We start from the raw sequence: 21740 nt of genomic DNA, 5'->3' as shown, positions 1-21740 counted from the left end.
TAATCAGTTTCTTCTATCCCATACTAGTGCCGGCAGTCCCTCCAGTGTCACACAGCACATGCTGCATGCTTATAATAATACTCCGTCACATTCCCATGCATTGTATCTATCAATCACTCTTATATCAATCACTTTTTTCTCATATAGTCCATGTGTCAGTCATTATGAGAGTCATAATCACAGAGACTAGAGCTGGCAGTCATCCCTGGATGTCAATCATTCATACACTTACAATAATAATAATATATCTTACATCTGTCAATCATCCTTGTATCATGCGTCATAGCTCTCATCCATTCACATAGATGGCATTATTATAATATATTTATAAACACCTGTCAATCATCCTTGTATCATGCATCATAGCTCTAATTCATTCACATAGATGACATTATTAAACTATATATATATATATATATATATATATATATATTACACCTGTCAATCATCCTGGTATCATACATCACAGCTGTCAGTCATTGTTATACCATGTATCTAAATGTGATCCCCATATCAGCCTCTATCTATCAATCATGCCTGTGATATAAATCATAGTGTTCCCACACCTGTGGCTGTCAGGGCATGCTGGGAGTTGTAGTGTTGTCACAGATTGGGAACACTACTGTATTTGTATTCTCTATGGCATCTGATATCATGTACAGCATCTGTAATCATTAGACTATTATGTATGTTTGCGTCTGTCAATCATCCTTGTGTCATATATAGCAGCATCTGCCAGTCATCCTTCTATCTTGGCTGTCAATCATCCCTCTATCATCCATCATAGCTGTCTGTCATCATAGCAGCATCTGCCAGTCATCCTTATATCATTCATCACAGCTGTCAATCATCATTCATCTTATATAGCAGCATCTTCCAGTCATCCCTCTATCATCCATCACAGCTGTCACTCATCCTTTTATCATCCATCACAGCTGTCAATCATCCTTCTCTCATCCATCCCAGCTGTCACTCATCCCTCTCTCATCCATCCCAGCTGTCACTCATCCCTCTCTCATTCATCCCAGCTGTCACTCATCCTCCTCTCATCCATTCCAGCTGTCACTCATCCTCCTCTCATCCATCCCAGCTGTCACTCATCCCTCTCTCATCCATCCCAGCTGTCACTCATCCTTCTCTCATCCATCCCAGCTGTCACTCATCCCTCTCTCATCCATCCCAGCTGTCACTCATCCTTCTCTCATGCATCCCAGCTGTCACTCATCCTTCTCTCATGCATCCCAGCTGTCACTCATCCTTCTCTCATGCATCCCAGCTGTCACTCATCCTTCTCTCATTCATCCCAGCTGTCACTCTTCCCTCTCTCATCCATCCCAGCTGTCACTCATCCCTCTCTCATCCATCCCAGCTGTCAATCATCCTTCTCTCATCCATCCCAGCTGTCACTCATCCTTCTATCATCCATCCCAGCTGTCACTCTTCCCTCTCTCATCCATCCCAGCTGTCACTCATCCTTCCCAGCTGTCACTCATCCTTCTCTCATCCATCCCAGCTGTCACTCATCCCTCTCTCATCCATCCCAGCTGTCACTCTTCCCTCTCTCATCCATCCCAGCTGTCACTCATCCTCCTTTCATCCATCCCAGCTGTCACTCATCCTTCTCTCATCCATCCCAGCTGTCACTCATCCTCCTCTCATCCATCCCAGCTGTCACTCATCCTCCTCTCATCCATCCCAGCTGTCACTCATCCTTCTCTCATCCATCCCAGCTGTCACTCATCCTTCTCTCATCCATCCCAGCTGTCACTCATCCTTCTCTCATCCATCCCAGCTGTCACTCATCCTTCTCTCATCCATCCTAGCTGTCACTCATCCTTCTCTCATCCATCCCAGCTGTCACTCATCCTTCTCTCATCCATCCCAGCTGTCACTCATCCTTCTCTCATCCATCCCAGCTGTCACTCATCCTCCTCTCATCCATCCCAGCTGTCACTCATCCTTCTCTCATCCATCCCAGCTGTCACTCATCCTTCTCTCATCCATCCCAGCTGTCATTCATCCTCCTCTCATCCATCCCAGCTGTCACTCATCTTCCTCTCATCCATCCCAGCTGTCACTCATCCTCCTCTCATCCATCCCAGCTGTCACTCATCCTCCTCTCATCCATCCCAGCTCACTCATCCTTCTCTCATCCATCCCAGCTGTCACTCATCCTTCTCTCATCCATCCCAGCTGTCACTCATCCTTCTCTCATCCATCCCAGCTGTCACTCATCCTCCTCTCATCCATCCCAGCTGTCACTCATCCTTCTCTCATCCATCCCAGCTGTCACTCATCCCTCTTTCATCCATTCCAGCTGTCACTCATCCCTCTATCATCCATCCCAGCTGTCACTCATCCTTCTCTCATCCATCCCAGCTGTCACTCATCCTTCTCTCATCCATCACAGCTGTCACTCATCCCTCTATCATCCATCCCAGCTGTCACTCATCCCTCTATCATCCATCCCAGCTGTCACTCATCCCTCTCTCATCCATCCCAGCTGTCACTCATCCTCCTCTCATCCATCCCAGCTGTCACTCATCCTCCTCTCATCCATCCCAGCTGTCACTCATCCTCCTCTCATCCATCCCAGCTGTCACTCATCCTCCTCTCATCCATCCCAGCTGTCACTCATCCTCCTCTCATCCATCCCAGCTGTCACTCATCCTTCTCTCATCCATCCCAGCTGTCACAGCTGTCACTCATCCCTCTTTTATCCATCCCAGCTGTCACTCATCCTCCTCTCATCCATCCCAGCTGTCACTCATCCTCCTCTCATCCATCCCAGCTGTCACTCATCCTCCTCTCATCCATCCCAGCTGTCACTCATCCTCCTCTCATCCATCCCAGCTGTCACTCATCCTCCTCTCATCCATCCCAGCTGTCACTCATCCTCCTCTCATCCATCCCAGCTGTCACTCATCCTCCTCTCATCCATCACAGCTGTCACTCATCCCTCTCTATCATCCATCCCAGCTGTCACTCATCCTCCTCTCATCCATCCCAGCTGTCACTCATCCTCCTCTCATCCATCCCAGCTGTCACTCATCCTCCTCCATCACACATAGCAGCGTGTGGCAGTGCTCAGGGCAGGACGTTCTGCAGCAGCTGCTCCCTCCTCCCCGGGCGGGGTCTCCCAGCCTCCCTCCCCCCGGCCAGCAGCCGTGTGTCCCCGCACAGCGGATCACTATGTCCTGGGATGAGGATCGGCAGCGGGATCCGTGCTGAGGCTGCGACCGACCGATCCCTGGATCCCCCCGGCTCCGGAGTGTGTGATCTGCAGCTGATCTCCCGGGCAGACCCCAGGTCAGACCCTCACTGCTGCCTATAGGGGGTGGGGGCTGCACAGTGTGGGAACAATGGGGGGAAGTGACCAGACATGGGGGGGCGGGGGTCCTGGGGTGACCCAGTGCTAAACATGGTGCTGTACTTATAGGAAACTTATGTGGGAGTTATTATACTACCTGTACCTGTGTATACACCTGGTGCTGTATAGTACATGTATCTGTGTATACACCTGGTGCTGTATAGTACATGTATCTGTGTATACACCTGGTGCTGTATAGTACATGTATCTGTCTATACACCTGGTGCTGTAGTTATAGTACATGTATCTGTGTATACACCTGGTGCTGTATAGTACATGTATCTGTGTATACACCTGGTGCTGTATAGTACATGTATCTGTGTATACATCTGGTGCTGTAGTTATTATAGTACATGTATCTGTGTATACACCTGGTGCTGTAGTTATTATACTACCTGTACCTGTGTATACACCTGGTGCTGTAGTTATAGTACATGTATCTGTGTATACACCTGGTGCTGTATAGTACATGTATCTGTGTATACACCTGGTGCTGTATAGTACATGTATCTGTGTATACACCTGGTGCTGTATAGTACATGTATCTGTGTATACACCTGGTGCTGTAGTTATTATAGTACATGTATCTGTGTATACACCTGGTGCTGTATAGTACATGTATCTGTGTATACACCTGGTGCTGTATAGTACATGTATCTGTGTATACACCTGGTGCTGTATAGTACATGTATCTGTGTATACACCTGGTGCTGTAGTTATAGTACATGTATGTGTGTATACACCTGGTGCTGTATAGTACATGTATCTGTGTATACACCTGGTGCTGTAGTTATTATAGTACATGTATCTGTGTATACACCTGGTGCTGTATAGTACATGTATCTGTGTATACACCTGGTGCTGTAGTTATTATAGTACATGTATCTGTCTATACACCTGGTGCTGTAGTTATTATAGTACATGTATCTGTGTATACACCTGGTGCTGTAGTCATTATAGTACATGTATCTGTGTATACACCTGGTGCTGTATAGTACATGTATCTGTGTATACACCTGGTGCTGTAGTTATAGTACATGTATCTGTCTATACACCTGGTGCTGTATAGTACATGTATCTGTGTATACACCTGGTGCTGTAGCTATAGTACATGTATCTGTCTATACACCTGGTGCTGTAGTTATTATAGTACATGTATCTGTGTATACACCTGGTGCTGTATAGTACATGTATCTGTGTATACACCTGGTGCTGTATAGTACATGTATCTGTCTATACACCTGGTGCTGTAGTTGTTATAGTACATGTATCTGTGTATACACCTGGTGCTGTAGTTATAGTACATGTATCTGTGTATACACCTGGTGCTGTAGTTATAGTACATGTATCTGTGTATACACCTGGTGCTGAAGTTATTATAGTACATGTATCTGTGTATACACCTGGTGCTGTAGTTATTATAGTACATGTATCTGTGTATACACCTGGTGCTGTAGTTATAGTACATGTATCTGTGTATACACCTGGTGCTGTAGTTATTATAGTACATGTATCTGTGTATACACCTGGTGCTGTAGTTATTATAGTACATGTATCTGTGTATACACCTGGTGCTGTAGTTATTATAGTACATGTATCTGTGTATACACCTGGTGCTGTAGTTATTATAGTACATGTATCTGTGTATACACCTGGTGCTGTAGTTATAGTACATGTATCTGTCTATACACCTGGTGCTGTAGTTATAGTACATGTATCTGTATATACACCTGGTGCTGTAGTTATAGTACATGTATCTGTCTATACACCTGGTGCTGTAGTTATAGTACATGTATCTGTCTATACACCTGGTGCTGTAGTTATAGTACATGTATCTGTGTATACACCTGGTGCTGTAGTTATAGTACATGTATCTGTGTATAGACCTGGTGCTGTAGTTATAGTACATGTATCTGTGTATACACCTGGTGCTGTAGCTATAGTACATGTATCTGTCTATACACCTGGTGCTGTAGTTATTATAGTACATGTATCTGTGTATACACCTGGTGCTGTAGTTATTATAGTACATGTATCTGTGTATACACCTGGTGCTGTAGTTATTATAGTACATGTATCTATGTATACACCTGGTGCTGTAGTTATTACAGTACATGTATCTGTGTATACACCTGGTGCTGTAGTTATTATAGTACATGTATCTGTGTATACACCTGGTGCTGTAGTTATAGTACATGTATCTGTGTATACACCTGGTGCTGTAGTTATTATAGTACATGTATCTGTGTATACACCTGGTGCTGTAGTTATTATAGTACATGTATCTGTGTATACACCTGGTGCTGTAGTTATTATAGTACATGTATCTGTCTATACACCTGGTGCTGTAGTTATAGTACATATATATATACTACCGTTCAAAAGTTTGGGGTCACCCAAACAATTTTGTGTTTTCCATGAAAAGTCACACTTCTTCACCACCATACGTTGTGAAATGAATAGAAAATAGAGACAAGACACTGACAAGGTTAGAAATAATGATTTGTATATGAAATAACATTGTTCTTACATCACACTTTGCTTTCCTCAAAGAATCCTCCTTTTGCAGCAATTCCAGCATTGCACACCTTTGGCATTCTAGCTATTAATCTGTTGGGGTAAGCTGGAGAAATTGCACCCCACGCTTCTAGAAGCAGCTCCCACAAGTTGGATTGGTTGGATGGGCACTTCTGGCGTACCATACGGTCCAGCTGCTCCCACAACAGCTCAATGGGGTGGTGATCTGGTGACTGCGCTGGCCACTCCATTACCTATGATAGAATACCAGCTGCTGCTTCTGCTGTAAATAGTTCTTGCACAATTTGGAGGTGTTTAGGGTCATTGTCCTGTTGTAGGATGAAATTGGCTCCAATCAAGCGGTGTCCACTGGGTATGGCATGGCGGTGCAGAGTGATCGCCTTCCTTATTCAGAATCCCTTTTACCCTGTACAAATCTCCCACCTTACCAGCACCAACCCCAGACCATCACATTACCTCCACCATGCTTAACAGATGGCGTCAGGCATTCTTCCAGCATCTTTTCACTTATTCTGCGTCTCACAAACGTTCTTCTTTGTGATCCAAACACCTCAAACTTGGATTCATCCGTCCACAACACTTTTTTCCAGTCTTCCTCTGTCCAATGTCTGTTCTTTTGCCCATCTTAATCTTTTACTTTTATTGGCCAGTCTCAGATATGGTTTTTTCTTTGCCACTCTGCCCTGAAGCCCAAAATCCCGCAGCCGCCTCTTCACTGTAGATGTTGACACTGGTGTTTTGTGGGTACTATTTAATGAAGATGCCAGTTGGGGACCTGTGAGGCGTCTGTTTCTCAAACTAGAGACTCTGATGTGCTTATCTTCTTGCTTAGTTGTGCAACGTGGCCTCCCAGTTCCTTTTCTACTCTGGTTAGAGCCTGTTTGTGCTGTCCTCTGAAGGGAGTAGTACACACCGTTGTAGGAAATCTTCAATTTCTTAGCAATTTCTCGCATGGAATAGCCTTTATTTCTAAGAACAAGAATGGACTGTCGAGTTTCAGATGAAAGTTCTCTTTTTCTGGCCATTTTAAGCGTTTAATTGACCCCACAAGACCTGGTGCTGTAGCTATAGTACATGTATCTGTCTATACACCTGGTGCTGTAGTTATTATAGTACACGTATCTGTGTATACACCTGGTGCTGTAGTTATTATAGTACACGTATCTGTGTATACACCTGGTGCTGTAGTTATTATAGTACACGTATCTGTGTATACACCTGGTGCTGTAGTTATAGTACATGTATCTGTGTATACACCTGGTGCTGTAGTTATTATAGTACATGTATCTGTGTATACACCTGGTGCTGTATAGTACATGTATCTGTGTATACACCTGGTGCTGTATAGTACATGTATCTGTGTATACACCTGGTGCTGTATAGTACATGTATCTGTGTATACACCTGGTGCTGTAGTTATTATGGTACATGTATCTGTGTATACACCTGGTGCTGTATAGTACTTGTATCTGTGTATAGACCTGGTGCTGTAGTTATTATAGTACATGTATCTCTGTATACACCTGGTGCTGTAGTTATTATAGTACATGTATCTGTGTATACACCTGGTGCTGTAGTTATTATAGTACATGTATCTGTGTATACACCTGGTGCTGTAGTTATTATAGTACATGTATCTGTGTATACACCTGGTGCTGTAGTTATTATAGTACATGTATCTGTGTATACACCTGGTGCTGTAGTTATTATAGTACATGTATCTGTGTATACACCTGGTGCTGTAGTTATTATAGTACATGTATCTGTGTATACACCTGGTGCTGTATAGTACATGTATCTGTGTATACACCTGGTGCTGTTTAGTACATGTATCTGTGTATACACCTGGTGCTGTAGTTATTATAGTACATGTATCTGTGTATACACCTGGTGCTGTTTAGTACATGTATCTGTGTATACACCTGGTGCTGTAGTTATTATAGTACATGTATCTGTGTATACACCTGGTGCTGTTTAGTACATGTATCTGTGTATACACCTGGTGCTGTAGTTATAGTACATGTATCTGTGAATAAACCTGGTGCTGTAGTTATAGTACATGTATCTGTGTATACACCTGGTGCTGTAGTTATAGTACATGTATCTGTGTATACACCTGGTGCTGTAGTTATAGTACATGTATCTGTGAATAGACCTGGTGCTGTAGTTATAGTACATGTATCTGTGACTGACAGGGATGGAGCCAATGGCTCCCTCTCTGTCAGTGCTGCCGCTCATAGTTTGAGCGCTCATAGTTAATGTTCAGAGCACAGCTCAGTATACAGGTATACTGAGCTGCAGCAAGGGTCCGGACAGCTGGCCATCACCGTCTGGGTTTGGACCTCGGTCCGCCAGTTGAGGACCCTGATATTGAGGAGTCAGAGGAGCAGAGAGGAGGATGTCGTGAGAGTCCCAACCCAAGTAGTACTGTGCTCTGCCGGGATGTTGGAGGATGATGTAGAGATATAAGAATACTTGAAAGAACACTTGTGCCTTGCATCGACTTTTGTTGGAATGAACCACCTGCTGCCCTACCAGTGTCGGGGGACCCATCCTGGCTCCCATACCCTGTACACTCCCCTCCCCTCCCCTATGTATGGCTCCCATACCCTGTATACTCCCCTCCCCTATGTATGGCTCCCATACCCTGTATACTCCCATACCCTGTACACTCCCCTCCCCTATGTATGGCTCCCATACCCTGTACACTCTCCTCCCCTCCCTATGTATGGCTCCCATACCCTGTACACTCTCCTCCCCTCCCCTATGTATGGCTCCCATACCCTGTATACTCCCCTCCCCTATGTATGGCTCCCATACCCTGTACACTCCCCTCCCCTATGTATGGCTCCCATACCCTGTACACTCTCCTCCCCTCCCTATGTATGGCTCCCATACCCTGTACACTCTCCTCCCCTCCCTATGTATGGCTCCCATACCCTGTACACTCTCCTCCCCTCCCCTATGTATGGCTCCCATACCCTGTACACTCTCCTCCCCTCCCTATGTATGGCTCCCATACCCTGTACACTCCCCTCCCCTATGTATGGCTCCCATACCCTGTACACTCTCCTCCCCTCCCTATGTATGGCTCCCATACCCTGTACACTCCCCTCCCCTATGTATGGCTCCCATACCCTGTACACTCCCCTCCCCTATGTATGGCTCCCATACCCTGTACACTCTCCTCCCCTCCCCTATGTATGGCTCCCATACCCTGTACACTCTCCTCCCCTCCCCTATGTATGGCTCCCATACCCTGTACACTCTCCTCCCCTCCCCTATGTATGGCTCCCATACCCTGTATACTCCCCTCCCCTATGTATGGCTCCCATACCCTGTACACTCCCCTCCCCTATGTATGGCTCCCATACCCTGTACACTCTCCTCCCCTCCCTATGTATGGCTCCCATACCCTGTACACTCTCCTCCCCTCCCTATGTATGGCTCCCATACCCTGTACACTCTCCTCCCCTCCCCTATGTATGGCTCCCATACCCTGTACACTCTCCTCCCCTATGTATGGGTCCCATACCCTGTACACTCTCCTCCCCTATGTATGGCTCCCATACCCTGTACACTCTCCTCCCCTCCCCTATGTATGGCTCCCATACCCTGTACACTCTCCTCCCCTCCCTATGTATGGCTCCCATACCCTGTACACTCTCCTCCCCTCCCTATGTATGGCTCCCATACCCTGTACACTCCCCTCCCCTATGTATGGCTCCCATACCCTGTACACTCTCCTCCCCTCCCTATGTATGGCTCCCATACCCTGTACACTCTCCTCCCCTATGTATGGCTCCCATACCCTGTACACTCTCCTCCCCTCCCCTATGTATGGCTCCCATACCCTGTACACTCTCCTCCCCTCCCTATGTATGGCTCCCATACCCTGTACACTCTCCTCCCCTCCCCTATGTATGGCTCCCATACCCTGTACACTCCCCTCCCCTATGTATGGCTCCCATACCCTGTACACTCTCCTCCCCTATGTATGGCTCCCATACCCTGTACACTCTCCTCCCCTCCCCTATGTATGGCTCCCATACCCTGTACACTCCCCTCCCCTATGTATGGCTCCCATACCCTGTACACTCTCCTCCCCTCCCTATGTATGGCTCCCATACCCTGTACACTCTCCTCTCCTCCCTATGTATGGGTCCCATACCCTGTACACTCCCCTCCCCTATGTATGGCTCCCATACCCTACACTCTCCTCCCCTATGTATGGCTCCCATACCCTGTACACTCCCCTCCCCTATGTATGGCTCCCATACCCTGTACACTCTCCTCCCCTATGTATGGCTCCCATACCCTTTACACTCTCCTCACCTCACTACAACTCCTTCCACTGTGCAGCACAGAAGTCGCTCTCACAAGTCTTTTAACCTCCTGCTTATCCACTTGCTGTCTCTTTCTATCCTCCTGCTTCTGGCTGCTGGTGACATCTCTCCTAATCCTGGCCCACCTTCCTTTACTGCTAATCCTTCTCTTTCACTTCCATCCAAAAACAGTTTTAAAGGGGTAGTGCGGCGGTAAAAAATTATTCACAGAATAACACACATTACAAAGTTATACAACTTTGTAATGTATGTTATGTCTGTGAATGGCCCCCTTCCCCGTGTCCCACCACCCCCACCTGTGTACCCGGAAATGTAGTGCATTATACATTACCTGATCCATGTCGCGCACGTCATCAGCCGCTGAGCCGCGATTGGCCGAGCACAGTTATGCTCAGCCAATCGCGGCTGAGCAGCTGATGACGCGGCAGAGGGCGCCCGTCACTCGGGAAGATCGGAGGTGTTCGGGCCTGCAGGCCGAAGATGACGTTTGGCACAAGATGGCGGACGTGTGTCGACACGGATCAGGTATGTATAGCGCACCACACTTCCGGGTACACAGGTGGGGGTGGTGGGACACGGGGAAGGGGGCCATTCACAGACATAACATACATTACAAAGTTGTATAACTTTGTAATGTGTGTTATTCTGTGAATAATTTTTTACCGCCGCAATACCCCTTTAAGCTTACTAAGAACCGCTATCTGCCATCCTTCCTTTCCTCGGTCTCTCCAGCATCCTTCACCTGCGCCCTCCTGAACCCTCGCTCAGTGTGTAACAAACTCACTAAGATTCATGATCTCTTCATTAATAAATCTTTCACCCTTCTCGCCCTCACTGAAACCTGGCTGCAACCATCGGATACTGCTTCCCCTGCTGCTCTGTCCTATGGTGGTCTTCTCTCTCTCACACCCCCAGGCCTGAGGGTAGGCATGGTGGAGGAGTTGGGGTTCTTCTCTCCCCACAGTGCACCTTCCAGGTAATCTCACCTGAGCCCTCACTCTCCTTCCCCTCCTTTGAGGTTCACACCCTCAGACTCTTCCGCCCACTTCCCCTCAGAGCTGCTGTTACCTACCGTCCCCCCGGATCTCCTCCACAATTCCTCGACCACTTTGCCACCTGGCTCCCTCATTTCCTATCTACAGAAGTTCCCACACTCATTCTGGGTGACTTCAACATCCCTATTGATACTCCCATCTCCTCTGCTGCCTCTCAGCTTCTCTCTCTAACCTCCTCCTTCGGCCTTTCACAAGTAACCAACTCTCCTACACACAATGGTGGGAATTCCCTGGATCTGATCTTCTGCCGCCATTGTTCTGTTTCTAACTTTTCTAATGATCCATCTGAGCTATCAGACCACAACCTTCTCTCTTTCTCAATTACTAACATCTGCCCCCCTCCTGACACTCCTACCCCATACATATACAGGAATCTACGTGTGGTTAACACTCCTCAACTCATAAACTCCCTTCAGTCCTCACTGTCCCCAATCTCATCCCTCACCTGCCCAAACACGGCCACACAACACTACCACGACACCCTGAAAACTACCCTAGACTCTGTAGCCCCCCCCTACTCTCCGCACACCCCGCCACAGATGCCGGCAGCCCCGGCACACCCCGGAAACTCACTTTCTTCGTCGGTGCTCTAGGACGGCTGAACGTCTGTGGAGGAAATCTAGAACCTCTGCAAATTCTCTCTCAAATCTTACTACTCTGCCCTTCACCTCGCCAAACAATATTATTTCACCTCCCTCATCTCTTCACTGTCAAACAATCCAAAACGCCTCTTTTAACACCTTTAACTCTCTTCTTAAGCCCAAAGTTCAGACACCCACCACTGACCTCTGCGCTGAAGATTTGGCCTCTTACTTTAAAACCAAAATGGATACTCTCCGCTCCGATATCACCTCCCAGCCCCAAAGTCCCATAGCCCCTATTACTTCTCTCATAGATCCCCTTCCCTCTCCCACTCACTCGTCGCTCTCCGCTTTTGACCCAGTGACAGAGGAAGAAGTTGCCAAGCTCCTCTCCTCCTCTCGTCCCACTACCTGCCCTAGTGACCCTATTCCCTCGCACCTCCTCCAGTCCCTCTCTCCTGCTGTCACTGCTCACCTCACCAAAATATTCAACCTCTCCCTCTCCTCTGGGATCTTTCCCTCCTCATTCAAACACTCTATTATAACCCCACTGCTGAAAAAACCTTCTCTAGACCCATCCTGTGCAGCCAACTATCGGCCTGTCTCCAATCTCCCCTTCATCTCTAAACTCCTGGAACGTCTTGTCTACTCTCGCCTTACCCGCTATCTCTCTGATAACTCTCTTCTTGACCCTCTACAGTCCGGCTTCCGATTCCCTTCACTCCACTGAAACTGCTCTCACCAAGGTGTCAAACAACCTCCTGAAGGCCAAGTCACAAGGAAACTTCTCCTTGCTTGTTCTCCTGGATCTCTCAGCAGTGTTTGACACCGTGGACCACCAGCTTCTCCTCTCCACACTCAGCTCTCTTGGCCTCAAGGACTCTGTTCTCTCTTGGTTCTCTTCCTACCTCTCTGACTGCTCCTTCAGCGTATCCTTCTCTGGCTCTACTTCTTCTCTCTTACCTCTCTCTGTTGGGATTCCCCAGGGGTCAGTCCTGGGTCCCCTCCTCTTCTCCCTCTATACAGCCCCCATCGGACAGACCATCAGCAGGTTTGGTTTCCAATACCATCTTTATGCTGATGACACCCAGCTATACACCTCCTCCCGTGACATCTCCTCTGCCTTCCTGCAAAATACTAGTGACTGTCTATCTGCTGTCTCTAACACTATGACCTCTCTGTTTCTCAAACTCAATCTCTCTAAAACTGAACTTCTGGTATTTCCTCCCTCTAACAAACCTAAACCCGACATCTCCCTCTCAGTCTGTGGTGATAGCATAACTCCTGTGCATCAGGCTCGATGTCTGGGGGTTATGCTAGACTCCGATCAATCCTTCACTCCCTATATCCAAGCTCTTACACGCTCCTGTCATTTTCATCTCAAAAACATCTCCAGAATCCGCCCATTTCTCACCACTGACACCGCTCAGACTCTGACTGTCGCCCTCATCCACTCCCGTCTTGACTACTGTAACTCCCTTCTAATTGGTCTTCCCTTCTCTAAGCTCTCCCCTCTCCAGTCTATCCTGAACGCAGCAGCCAGACTCATCTTCCTCTCCAGCCGCTATACCGATGTCTCTCCTCTGTGCCAGTCACTGCACTGGTTACCCATTAAATCCAGAATCCACTTCAAGCTCCTCACCCTCACCCATAAAGCTCTCCACAACTCTGCCCCTCCATACATCTCCTCCCTCATCTCCACCTATCATCCTTCCCGTGCTCTGCGCTCTGCTAATGATCTAACCTTAACATCTTCCATGATCAGAACCTCTCATTCCCGCCTCCAAGACTTCTCTCGTGCTGCACCAGTTCTCTGGAACCCCCTACCCAAACACATCAATAACAATACCCACAGTTTCAAGCGTGGCCTGAAGACTCATCTCTTCAGGCTCGCCTATAATGTTCCCTAAACTTGTTTCCTCCTTCTGTTGCTTCCCTTGCTCTATATCTGATGGTTCCTGCACTTAATATGTTTACATGCAATCAGATTTTGGCGTTGTTACTGGCTCATCCTGTATTTCTAACTATGTACAATGGCAGGACCATGGACAAATAAAGCACTTATGCCTGGTGCCAACCCAAATTATAGTCTGCAAGCTCCAACGAACAGGTCTCGTTTATACTTTGTATTTTATGTTATTTTTATCTATTATAATGTTTTTATTTATTCTAATTTAACTGTGTATTATGTACCTCTGTACTGTATACATAGAAAAAAAAAGCGCTGCGGAATCTGTTGGCGCTATACAAATAAAATTATTATTATTATTAATATATTATTATTATTAATTTATTATTATTATTATTATTATTATTATTATTATTATTATTATTATTATTATTAATATTAATATTATTATTATTATTTTATTATGTGAATAGACCTGGTGCTGTAGTTATAGTAGATGGATCTGGGTGTAAACACCTTGGAGTTGTAGTTTTTGGTAGATTGTGGTTTCCTGAGAGGAGAGCAGATGCAGCAGAGCTGTTGTTGTTGGCAGCGCAGCGTCTTCTATGAATACTTTGCGGTGTCATTCTCGGACCCTGGAGATGACTTCAGTGGATGGAAAGTCTCCTGGACACCCCCCTTTTCTTCTTCCCTCTTATACATACACATCACACAGTAACTAGATCAGAAATATGGAGCGAAACCAAATGTGCAATTTTTTAAAATATTTTTAGAATGATTTTTATAGAGGCAAATTCCTCGGAATTCTGACAAACGCAGCGACTGTAATAATATTACACAAGGCAGGTTAGAGGTCACTGCCCCACACAAAAAGGCTGATCTGTTCTGTATGATGACAGAGATTTCTCAGCTCACATATACGTAAACTTACCCCAAATTCCTATTATCTCTTAAATTACATAACAGGGGCTTCCTGACTGTCCACCCGGGACAGGCAACGGTGCAAATAAAGATCAGACAGGTCACATTGCAACACACCCCATACTTTCTGCTGCTGGGAGATAAGTAGCTACCATAGAGGTCTGGCATCACCTTATGTCTATTGAGTATGGTTAAGAGCATGTAGATAGGGAGGGCACCACTAACTATATAGTAGGGTCGCGTATGGTTGGCTTAAAGGGAAGGTCCATCTTCGTGAAGAAAACTTTTTTTATTGTTCTAAATTTAAGCAATTTTCAGATGGTCTGAACTAAAATCCCTTATCATTATTGTGTCTAGGATGTGCACAGACTAACGTTTTTCTATGGTTAGGGTCCTATTAGACAAATCGATTTTTCGCTTTCTCCGATTAACGATAAAAGATTGCAATCGGGCACTTTTGAGAGCGACCAGAAATCATTCACCATAATACTTGTAAGGATAGTCGTTAGTTACGATTATGGAGGGACGTTGCCTACATACATTGAAAACCAATGGTTTTATGGTCAGCTCATAAAATGTGATCGACACACGTGCGAGTGACGTCAAGGACGGGGGAATTTCATAACAAGTACATGCCCGCAGTGAGTGGTGGGACTAGCCTCGGGACCGGGCTCCAGGATCTCCAGCGTGTACACGTCACGGCCTAGCTGATGGACTGACTGCTCAGCCAGTCAGTGACTGAAGCGGGCCAGTCCATTATCCAGCATTCCCCCCCCCCCCCCCCCCTCGAGTTGTGACATCTTCACAACTCTGGACAAAATGCCTTTTGGCAGGGTCCCCGGGCCGGTCCCACTGAAGCCACGGGGCAAGGTATTAGGGTACTCCATATCAAATTCCCCTCCTGCTGGCTGCCAGATTTTCTAAATGGCTGGAGTTCTTTAAATTTGAACGATATGCCAATTTTTCACATGATAATTTTTCGGTGTAATAGAGCGCTTACAGATTACAAAAAAAGCCACGTGTGCCGTCTGTTTCTGCAGTCATATTACCATCCATCTGTCCCTTAATTTTTAGTCACGCCCAAAGGTAGAGGTATAACGCTAAGTTCCCACATGCTGATGAAGACATTCGGCTGAAACCATGTCCCTATGCACTATGCATTTACCCTTTGCCACACAATATTACAGACAATCCTGCCATTTGCAAAATCACTTGGCCATTGGGAACACCTGAGGCTGTGGTTTTAACTGTATATATTTTTATTCATATGTGGGATCAGACTACACACAGTTTGTTTGTAGTCTGTTACCACGGAAACAAAAGCCTGCAGGTATTACTATAGTTTGCACAGTTGCTTTATTTTTCATGTTAAGATTAAATCCATTAAAAAAATATATTTTAAAGGTAGACTTTCCCTTTAAGTCAGAGAAATACCTGTGAGCTTCTTATGAAATTTTATACGTCTTGACCTTGAAACAGAAACAACCATCAGCACCATCTTAGTTTTGTTTCAGGGCCTGTTCACACATTGTGAATCGGCCACTCTATGTTACGTGTTACCAGTTTTCCCCACTAACTGATAGGGATCAACTCAATCTGCAACAAATCTGTAAGAAATCTGCAGCTTTTCTGCTGTGTGTGAACACCCCCCCCCCTTGTTATATTGTTTGTTATTTATTTTGTAGCTGAAGTTGTTATAAACAAAATACAATACTACTTAAAGGGATTGTCAGGTTTGAGGAACCTTGATGATCATTTCGGTTCCTCCTAAGATAAGTGACCATAGGGTATTGCCACACGGTGCAGAAATGCTGCTGGTTCTCTGTAGTAGATAATCTGCACCGAATTCCGAGCGGATAAGTCATTTTGCTTGAAGCCGCTGCCCTGACCTCTTCTCTGCCTATATGCAGTCTCGTGAGCCATGTTGGATGTGGCGGACTCTTCTGGTGAGGGTATACAGTGATCCCTCAACATACAATATTAATTGGTTTCCGGACGACCATTGTATGTTGAGACCGAAACTCTATGGAAAACTGGTAATGAATTCTGAAGCCCCCAAGATGTCATCCCGAAACTGGAAATAATGAAGATTTAAAGAAAAATAAGAAGATAACTGATATGGATAAAAGAAGTCCTTTTATACCAGAGTCAGAAGGAGCTACTGGAGAATGTACATTACTTACTATGGGGAGGACCAGAAAGAAGGTCCTGTACAGATCACACAGGGTCCCAGAAAAATTACATGAAGCCACATGGTGCCCAAAGGAGCAACTCATCCTGGCAGAGGTAAAGAGCAGCACAGGACATGTAGTATCACACTATACTGTAGGGAGGAGATACTAGACACACACAGCAGTACAGGACATGTAGTATCACACTGTACTGTAGGGAGAAGATACTGGACACACACAGCAGTACAGGACATGTAGTATCACACTGTACTGTAGAGAGGAGATACCAGACACACACAGTACAGGACATGTAGTATCACACTATACTGTAGGGAGAAGATACTGGACACACACAGCAGTACAGGACATGTAGTATCACACTATACTGTAGGGAGGAGATACCAGACACACACAGCAGTACAGGACATGTAGTATCACACTTTACTCTAAGGAGGAGATACAAGACACACAGCAGTACAGGACATGTAGTATCACACTGTACTGTAGGGAGGAAATACAAGACACACAGCAGTACAGGACATGTAGTATCACACTGTACTGTAGGGAGGAGATACTAGACACACACAGTACAGGACATGTAGTATCACACTGTACTGTAGGGAGGAAATACAAGACACACAGTAGTACAGAACATGTAGTATCACACTGTACTGTAGGGAGGAGATACCAGACACACACAGTACAGGACATGTAGTATCACACTGTACTGTAGGGAGGAGATACTATACACACACAGCAGTACAGGACATGTATTATCACACTGTACTGAAGGGAGGAGATACCAGACACACACAGCAGTACAGGACATGTGGTATCACACTGTACGGTAGGGAGGAGATACCAGACACACAGCAGTACAGGACATGTAGTATCACACTGTACTGTAGGGAGGAGATACCAGACACACACAGCAGTACAGGACATGTAGTATCACACTGTACTGTAGGGAGGAGATACCAGACACACACAGCAGTACAGGACATGTAGTATCACACTGTACGGTAGGGAGGGATGGAGGGCAAAAAAATTATTTAGATCTGGGGGTAGGGGGAACAGAATAAAGAAGGTATATTTACGTAAGTTTTTCAAGATATTAAACAATAACAAAAATAAGGCAATCAGGTGAAAGATACATACAACCTGGATAATTCCCGGAAAACATAAATAGGAAAGAACAAAGTAATGTCAGGTAATACAATAAAGCTTTGTGAAAGCATAAAGTGTTCCTTGTCTGTATACAAAAATATGGTTAACGAAGCATAACAGGGTTATACAGACTCCAGTAAGCAATTACAGATTGTACGGGTGGCATACATCCCTCTTCTGCACACAATCTTAAAGGGGTACTCCGGGGAAAATCTTTCAAATCAGCTGATTTCATGTAGTTATGTAGATTTGTATTTTGCTTCTATTTAAAAATCTCATGTCTCCCATTACTTATCAACTGCTGTATGTCCTGGAGGAAGTGGTGAATTTTTTCTGACACAGTGCTCTCTGCTGTCCAGAGCAGTAGCAAATCCCCATAGAAAACACCTCCTGCTCTGGACAGTTCCTGACATGGACAGAGGTGGCAGCAGAGAGCACTGTGTCAGACTGGAAATAATACACCACTTCCTGCAGGACATACAGCAGCTGATAAATACTGGAAGACTTGAGATTTTTAAATAGAAGTAAAACTTTCCAAAACCAATTGATTAAAAACACAGTTTTTTTTTGCCAGAGTACCCCTTTAAGAGAACATACTAAGAACTATCCTCAAACCTAAGTAGGCCTTGCCAACATTCCCCAGCACTCATTAACCGATAGATAACAAAGCAAAACCCGGGGTAATATATAAGACTAAACCAGAAAGGGAGAAGGGAAAGAGGAAAGACGAGTGTGTCCTGCCGTGGAATGACCCACAAGGAAGAGAGGTCAACAGTTAGTTATACAGAACCGAGTTTCCTGATGGAAAATATTCAGCTCAGCCATAGAGCAAAAAGAGGACGACTTTTATAGAGGGTCCAAGCCAACCAGGTTCGATCACCTTTAGACTTCAGTCTCACCATATGGGCAACATCCCGCCAACCGCACCTTCACACTCCCAGTCAGAAACTCACCTGAACCATCTGGTCAAGATTGTAGCATTGTATGTTGCGTCTGGTCTCAAGGTACAATTGTCCATAATCGACCATTGTTGAAAATATTGTAACCTGAGGCCATTGTAAGTTGAGGGATCACTGTATGTCCGATAATCCCCTCTTATGTACTAATATGGCATCATATCGGCTATATACAAACGGCCAGCCGTCTTTAGGGTTTGATAACACAACATCTTTTTTTTTTTTTTTTTCAGTCAAATCCATTATTAAATCCAGGCCAGAAATCCCAAATCTACCATGGATTTTTAGCATTTATGCTTCGGATTTGGTTGTGGGATAAAGACACACAGAAGAGTTTTTCATGCAGTTTCCAACATAAAATACTGATCAGAAGACCTTAGAGTGTTATATTTTCTGCAATGAATTTCCATGCATACTTGTTCATGGAGATGGGTGCAGTGTAGGGCCTCCTCTGAGATACATATGAGCTAATAGGACATATAGATGGAGAAGTCTTCATTCACTCTCTGGAGGAACCGTGAGAAATATCCAGGTGCTGTACTGTACACGGTCTATAGTAAATGAATGGAGCTGCGGTTGGCATGTGTGACCACTCCATTCTAAATGGGGACTCAAGTCTATATTTTCAAGAAAGCTAGAGGTCCCAGCAGCCAGACCCCTGATGATCTGATACTTATCCCCTATCCTGTGGACAACTCCTTAAAGCCTATGATCACACTGCTGCTGGAAGCCTCCGATGACAGTTTTGTTACCTTTTGTAGGCAAAAACAGCGCCCCATGCAGCACTATTGTGGCGTAAACTCTGACGGACTCTGTATAAATGAATGGGGTTACTCGTGTACCTGGGATTTAAATGTGAACGGAGCCTTAGATGACTATTCACAAAAGTTTTACCATGGCTATGATGACTTTCTCCCAACTTTTTGGGTCCATCGGTCACAGACATCTTCTCTACTGGTTTTCTCGGTTGGTGTCATACCTATAAAGTTGTTTATGACAGATGTACACAATGGAGCATGACTCCCGTAGTCACTGAAGCTAAGTTCTATACACTGCTGACTGCCAGTGTGCCAGTGGGTTTGTCTCAAGTGGACTTTAGATTCTCAGACTTCAAACTGTTCTTTATTTGTCTGTTTTTGTTGTTAAACTGCTATATCTGACCTCCCCATTGTTGCAATGTGCTCCTTGTTTCACAATGCGTACCAATGCACATCTTGTGCAATATATGCAATTCTTGGGTGCATATCGTTGTGTGAGATGGGTGCACATTGCTGGATCCAAATGAGCAGCAATCGAGAGCAATTGCCAAACTGGAAAGGAGTCTGCTGCTCACTGAGCAAGCACTCACAGGGGGAGAGAGGAATAGCATGGAGGTGCAGGAGGATGAGGCAGTGAGTTGGGTGATAGAAGACAGGGTCGAGGGAAGAGTGCCAGGGAGGCTAGTCCTGATCTGGCACACCCCAACAAGTTTGAGGAGGATGTTAGTTCAGGGATGACACTGCTGCCGCAGGGTACGGACAGCCGGGGGGTGTCTGCTCCAGTAACGTGGGGAATAGGAGCACAGGGCAGGCCAGCCAGGTGCTGGTAGTGGGGGACTCAATTATTAGGGGGACACACAGCGAAATCTGTCACAAATATTGGAATCATGGAACAGTATGTTGCCTACCTGTGGTTCGGGTTGACAGATTACTGGGAGGGGCTGGTGATGTTCCAGCGGTCATGGTGCATATTGGCACTAGTGATAAACTTAGACGTAGGTGGGGGATCCTTAAAAATGATTTCAAGGACTTTGGCAGCAAGTTTAGGAAAAGGACCTCAAAGGTGATATTTTATAAAATGTTACCTGTACCACGAGCCACACCAGAGAGACAGCGGGAGATTAGGGAGGGAAATAAGTGTCTGGTGTGGGATAGAGGGGTCTGGAAAAGACACCAGGCTGGGAAAGAAGCGCTCAGCTGTGTTCTTCTTCCCTCTCTAACGGTCGGTAGGAGCCTGAACACTCAGAGCCCTGACATTCTGACATTCCTTTTTTTTTTATCAGGTGACAGGGTCACTTTACGTTCGGGGGTCTGGCTATGGTCGTCTGAAGTGACCGGCAGCACAAAGGTCCTATGAGCTGTATGGGGGCGCTGCAGATTAAATGGCCAGGGTAATGGAGTATCTGGAGACAATGGCTGAATGTTATTGGAATTCTTTGGCCGGCTTTTATAGGCACAACGGCCATATTGGAGCTTTGAAATCTTGTTGCTGGCACAATAGACTTTTGAGATGACTATGACCGTCCTTGTGTTTGCTTTCTTATCGGAAGCAAAGTGCAAAAGAAAGTTGGTGTTGTATCCTCCTCTGTCCGAATGTTTTACCTTGAGAAGATGAGTAGGACGATCACTTTCTTCTTCTTCTTCCTGGCATTATTTTATTGATGGGAAGCCTGCTCCGAGGTTTCTATAGAAAACCACATTGTGAGTCCCCATCATACTGTGTGGTTTACACTGCAAGTAGGATTGTGGATTATGTACATTGGCTTCAAATACCAAGAACTGTGCCCGCCAGATGAGGGCAGTCACCTAGGGATGCAGCCCGAAGGAGTCCTTAAAAACATACATACAGCCTATGTATATATGTGCCCCTTGTATCTGTATATAGATTCATGTATAGTCCTTTTGGAGGCCTCAAGGCTGTGGAGCTATGAAGGTTACCAGGATCTTTTCCATAGAAACCTCCACATC

At 45.7% G+C, this 21740-nt stretch overlaps 1 protein-coding gene across 5 annotated transcripts in view; it reads left to right on the top strand.

Moving 5' to 3' along the window:
- Positions 1 to 21740, top strand: part of LOC138802626 (beta-1,4-galactosyltransferase galt-1-like) — a 73615-nt gene that overhangs the window by 13843 nt on the left and 38032 nt on the right. For 4 of the 5 annotated variants that reach the window (XM_069986135.1, XM_069986134.1, XM_069986131.1 and 1 more), the window contains exon 1: positions 3169 to 3309. The exons of the other annotated variant lie outside the window; for it this stretch is intronic. The gene's annotated coding sequence lies outside the window, so the exon portion shown is untranslated. Of the gene's footprint in view, positions 1 to 3168; positions 3310 to 21740 lie in introns of those variants that run through there. 5 annotated transcript variants of the gene reach the window in all.

Source organism: Dendropsophus ebraccatus, chromosome 10 (assembly GCF_027789765.1).
Source record: "Dendropsophus ebraccatus isolate aDenEbr1 chromosome 10, aDenEbr1.pat, whole genome shotgun sequence".
Lineage (NCBI taxonomy): Eukaryota > Metazoa > Chordata > Amphibia > Anura > Hylidae > Dendropsophus > Dendropsophus ebraccatus.
Note: the sequence above shows the minus strand (reverse complement) of the source record. Positions and strands in the feature narration are given on the sequence as shown.